The sequence below is a fragment of the Phoenix dactylifera genome, chromosome 10 (genome assembly GCF_009389715.1).
Source record: "Phoenix dactylifera cultivar Barhee BC4 chromosome 10, palm_55x_up_171113_PBpolish2nd_filt_p, whole genome shotgun sequence".
Taxonomy (NCBI): domain Eukaryota; kingdom Viridiplantae; phylum Streptophyta; class Magnoliopsida; order Arecales; family Arecaceae; genus Phoenix; species Phoenix dactylifera.
Window position 1 is genome coordinate 499,603 of NC_052401.1, and position 6,000 is coordinate 505,602.

Here is a 6,000-nt window from a genome sequence, read left to right on the forward strand (position 1 = left end):
TCCTCCAAAGTTTGCGTTTCATTGAAAGGTTACTTGGGGAGTATTATTTTATGCTAGGCCGGAGGGAGGAAGGCTGGAAGGTATACCAAAGCCCCAAGCTTGCGACCATCAAGCGCCCATGTAGTGGGATGTACTTGTTGTCTCTAAAAAACAACAGCCCTGCCTGCTCCTGTCGCCATCATTTGCTTCCTCCCTTCCTTCTAAACCGAAGCAGCACCCTCCCTAAATCACCAACACCGCATGAACTGGTCATGACTCGATCACGAGCCTACGCACCGCAAAACCCATCTATCCTTAATGATCCTTAAATGCCTTGATCCCACCAAATTCTCCTCCCACATTAATGGAAGGTTTCGAACCAGATACCCTCTTATAAGTAAATATGGCCAGGTGGGTGAATCTAATTATAACCTGTGACTTATAAGTTGAGAATCGGCAGTAATGAATTAAGAAACGCAGGCAGTTGCAAAAATTGAATTGGATTTAAAACGTGGACGATGAAGGAAAGATGCCAACTTCCATTACACCCGCATCTCCCACAGCTGGTTGTAGGACAAGGCGATTGAGACTATTAATTTCATGGATCATCAAAACTAGTCCACAGCAACCCAACCATCACGTGATTGTGTCGTGACCAAGTCCGTCCATAGAGTCTGTCCGGGCTTTCTTACTCAAGATATTTTTAGACCATCTCATCTCTCGCTATCATCCCGTGCAGGTCCAAATTACTTACTGTTGAATGGACGAGAAGGTGAGAGTTATAACATCTTCATAATTAATCATCCAAACCGCCATTTGCGCCATTAGCTTATTATGCCACCAGATTGTAGAGATTCGCGCCAGATTCTCATCATACATATTAGGGTTTGATGCATCAAAAATAAAACAAAAGATGGGAATACCTTTGTTGAGGCTTTCTAGAGTTTCAGGAATATTGCATATGCCATATAAAATTAACAAATTAACCACTGAAAATCTTGGTTTCTGATTCCTTTATTTCTTTTTTTTTTAAAAAAAAAACAAAAGGCAACCCTTCATATAAGGTGGAGTTCGCTTTTTTCTCTCTCCAAATAGCGAGATTGATGATGAAAAAGGCAGAACAAATTTATGCGTTGCAATTCATGGAGAAAAATAATAGGGGGATGCGGGTTGGAAGGATGTGGAAAAAGATATTGCACAAGTTAACACTTGGAGAGATGAACCAATAAAGATAAAATATTGATGATTTAAATGCTTTACACTATCTTTCATAGGTGTACGCCATCTCTCCGAGGCAAACCCATCCAATCACTCCAATAATATTTCAGATCATCTAAAAGGTGAGAATACTAGTGGGACAAGTGATGGCCTTGAGGAGTATGGGACCAATTTGAGCTAAGAATTGTGAATGGTAACCAAGTATATTATGAAATATAGACCATTGCTTGAGCATGAGTCCTCCTTGAAACTAAATATGTAATTTATTGTATATAGCTCTGATTAATATGGATATAGTTTGACTTTGACTCATTTTGTTTGTACAAATAAATAGTTTTTTAAAGATCTTTCCCTAGCAAATAAAACTAAATAATCCAACTTAAATCTAACTTATCAATTAAGTGAGTTAAATGTCTTTATGCCCTAAAGTCATAATAGATATGTTGGAATTGAAGTGCTTTGCGAAGCATTCACTCATGTTATTATAGCACTGATAGTCTAGTTATATCTATCTGCGATCATCTCATCTTTTTTTCATACATAAATCATTTCTCTTTGTGACTAACTTTGAGCACTTGCTCGGATGGTACCACTCCTTACCACTTGGGCAAAGGGACGAGTTTACCATGCTGGTTGGAGTCAAAAAAAAAAGAAGGTAAATCCTATTGATGCCTTTTTCCTCGCTAGAGTAGTCGAAATAAGGACGGCAAGTTCTGTGGTTAGGCTGTATGCAGATGTACCACCAACATTGGATTAACAAAAATAAGATAATCGTAGGATGATGATGAAAGAGCATGGTTGATTTTCAAGAATTTTTGCTATGGTCACACCGTTTGTTTGGAAGAAAGAGAAATATAGTATAGTCGAAGCTACGATCAAATTACTCTACTACTACTTCTATTGGTAAATTAGAGTCTAACTGAAAAACTAAAAGCAAGAAATTTAGAAATAAAGATGAAAGCAAGGGTAACTTGAAGATAAATTGGTTTCATTGATCGATGCAAAGATGTTGAGTTCAAATTACATTTTTTTTATTTATACTAGCAGATAAATGATGCGACAATTGCCCACTCCAAGAGGAGCATTTCACATTTAGCCTCCACTCCTCATAGTTTTGATGACCGATGTCAACTATCCTTCACTACCCATATTTGCCAGAATGGTCAGATTATGTACCATCTATCAGATCAATAATCATTCTCAATTCGATCTCAAGTCTCCTAATTGATCTCTATTCAGCATGGTCACAATAGTTTCTTGGTCGTCTCCTGGCCTATAGAATGTTTTTCCGTGCTTAAAGCACTTTCAAACTAGTTCAATCAACTTCCCTATGATGTCCATTACTTCGGTTTATGTTCCCATTTGGATATTTACTTGAAACTCCATCACACTTGTCATCCTCTTATACTATAAATATCTAGACAAATTGAGGAAAAAAAATTCAAATTCGTCGTCTCTTATTTTTCTTAAGCGTGCTAAAGAAGATTAACCGGACATTAAAGAAATATTGCAAAAGAAAAAAAAAATTAAGTTTATGTATAATGTTTTGTCAAGCACTACCTTTGACATCTTTAGAAAAAATGAAAATCTTATTATTTTTAATGTTTGTTTTTTTTAAACACATTTTTCATGAATTTAAATATGATAACACTAAAAAAAATTTAATGTTTGATCAATTGTTTCATTATTACCCAGGCCATTTAATATCTACTAGCGAGAACAATAAGTCATATAAGCTGTCTGCATCTCTCCTAATAATATTATGTTTTCGTTTTGTTTTCACAATTTAATTTTTTTAATAACGATTAAGAGAGTGAGCAACCGGAGAACAACCCATCATTTAACCTTTTCAAATGAGATTTCCATGATATTTTCTTCATCGCATATGGGCCCTTCTTAAAACACTGCAGTAGATTGAGTTGGGACCCTTGCCACAGAGAGCCGTATCGTCCCCAGTAACTCGCATATCGTATCCAATCACGAAGATGAAAAAAAAAAACTCGACAGGATACATTAAATTGCTTGCGGCGCATCGTCGTTTTTGCACGTTTCAGAGCCGCCACGTAGCGGCCATCGAGGGCGTATGGCTCTCTGAGGTGCGCACCATCCAGAATCCCGATTCATGGATCGACTCGTGCTCGATATTTTATTATTTCCTCATTAAAAAAAAGAAAAAACGTTGCTTCCGGACATTACAGTTATGGCAGTTTGGAGAAAAGCGAAAATAAAAGTTGCCTTTCGTATCATTACCGGTTGGAAGATTATTATAAAGTAATATGACATGACGAGTTATTTGGCACAGCGCGCGGGTTTGGAAACTTACCGTTGGCAAATCATCAATCCGCATGGAATGGGAGGATGCCAATGGCCATCGATCTCTGGGTCTAGACCTGGCAGGCTGCCACAGATTATATGGACAAACATTTTTCAATGAATACTAATGATTGCATCTCGATGATTTGAATAATTTTTTACTTGTATGAATAAGAACGAGTGTATGACCTCATAAAAAGGGGATTTTAACTCATTGTCCCTAAAATATGGCAGATGGTGTAGCGCAAAGGACTACCTCCAGTGGCATGTCAATATACATTATAAATCATTTCCTAATAGGAGATGTATAGATCATCTAGCCAAGATTTAACATGTTGCATAATCTCCGGGTGCAACAAACTGGCCCGGCAAATAACACAATTCCTTATTGATATATCAAATTCAATCAATAAAGAATATTGTTGGGGGAAAAACCCCAAGTCATACCGCCACGGAGGCGCTCGGCCAAAGAGCGCCGACCAGGAGGATGCTCGGCCAAAGAATGCCGACCAGGAAGGCGCTCGACTAAAGGGCGCCGACCGAAGAGAGCGCCAAGAGGCACCCCCAAGTAGAGATGCTCGGATGGGAAGAGCCGACCAGCGGACGCCGACTAGAGAAGCGCTCAACTAGAAAGCGCTGACTAGAGAGAGCGCCAAATAGAGGCGCTCGGCTAGAAGGTACTCGCCCAAAGGGCGCCGACCAGGAGTACTAGAAGCAACCCCGCCACAGGGCGCCCCTCTGGGCGACCAGCTCGGCTCGGCACCCTTGCCGAGCCGATGCCTTAACTAATACTCCTCCCCGCTAAGCTTTCTCGAAAGGTCCGGCGGCTATACACGCGACTCTACTATAGCCTGCCACTATCTCCAAGCCATCAAGGCATAAGATCTCTGCAGGTATTCGGCACGACCTGCCATTAATGCATGAGACTCTCTCAAGTCTCCGATGCACCCAGTCATTTAATGAGCACGGCCCAAGACGATCTCCGGATCACTGAACCATCAGAGCGTATGGCTCTCTCTGACCGCCGGTTCATTCGGTAATAAATGCACTTACCATCCACGGACCCCAGGCCCACCACAGCCGGCGGTTCAACCACTCCAACAGGTCCGATCGACCGTGACAACTCCCTGATTCCGGTCCGATTCGGTCCCGTTCTCCACTACGCCATTAATGGGCCAAATCGTGCCCAATTATTACAAAAGAGGACAAACCTCCTGTCACCTCTCAGGTAACAAAAATCCTTCTATAAAAGAAAACCTGGGGGGAAAGGATGGGGGGCCGCCCGGACAGAACCCTCCTAGACCGGGTGAAAAGAAACAAACAGCATAGACACAATGGAGGATATCACCCTCTTCATCTTCTTCATCTTATCCAAATATTCCTACTGTCTTCTCCATATACTCTCTTCCTTGCTCTCTCCACATATCTGCCCCCTCTGACTTAAGCATCGGAGGGCCGGCGCCGGGGAGCCCGGCCACCGGCTTTTTGCAGGACTTACACCCCTCCAGGAGGACGTCACCAGTCGGCGCGCCGCCGACCACCGTCCCTGCAGCGAAGCTCCTCCTTCCCCGGCTTCGCGGTAGCCCCCGGGTCCAATTTCCAGTAACAGTTGGCGCTAGAGGAAGGGCCCGAGTTCGCTGCCATGAAGCTAAGAAGCAAAGGGGCTTCCAACGCCTCTCGACGTCCTCCACCCAGTCCTGAGCATTCCGTCCGGAACTCACCACCTCCGGCTGAGTCAGTTCATCAAGTTCGGCCGGAGCAATTCGATGCCCTGGTGCAACAGGTGCAGGCCTTGGCCACCGCTGTCCAAAGCCTGCAACCCAGGGGCATCCCAACGGCACCGCCTCCTCCGGCTCCAGTCCAACCGGAGCCTCCTGCAAGCGGACTTCTCCTTCGAGGTCAGGACTCTCAAGTCCAGGCCTCCCTCTGGAGAGAGCACCCCGTCAGAGGCCATGGAGGCTGGCCACAACCTTCAGAAGCTGAGTCGGTTCCAGGGCAACCTGCATCCGAGCGAACCGCTGCAGCAATCCTCCAGAACGATGAACTCGACAGGAAGGTCGAGAAGCTGGAGCGCCAAATCCAGGCACTCCATGGCAGAAAATCGGGGCGCGACGGCGACTTTGAGTTTACTACGAAGTCGCCCTTCTCCCCGGAGATTGAAGATGAACCGGTTCTGCTACGGTTCAAGATGCCCCAGGTGGAGCCCTACAACGGCAAGGCCGATCCCCTTGACCACCTGGAGAGTTACCGGGTCTTAATGGCCCTACAAGGAGCCTCGGAGGCCATGATGTGCAAAACTTTCCCGGCGACACTCCGAGGACCAGCCCGGCTTTGGTTTACCGGGCTGAAGCCGAGTACTGTCTCTTCCTTTGAGCAGCTCGGCAGACAATTTGCTGGCAACTTTGCCGCCAGCCAGCCCCAGCGGCGGACATCCGACTCCCTCCTTGATATCAAACAAACGGAGGGAGAATCCTTCAAGGAGTACTTGGA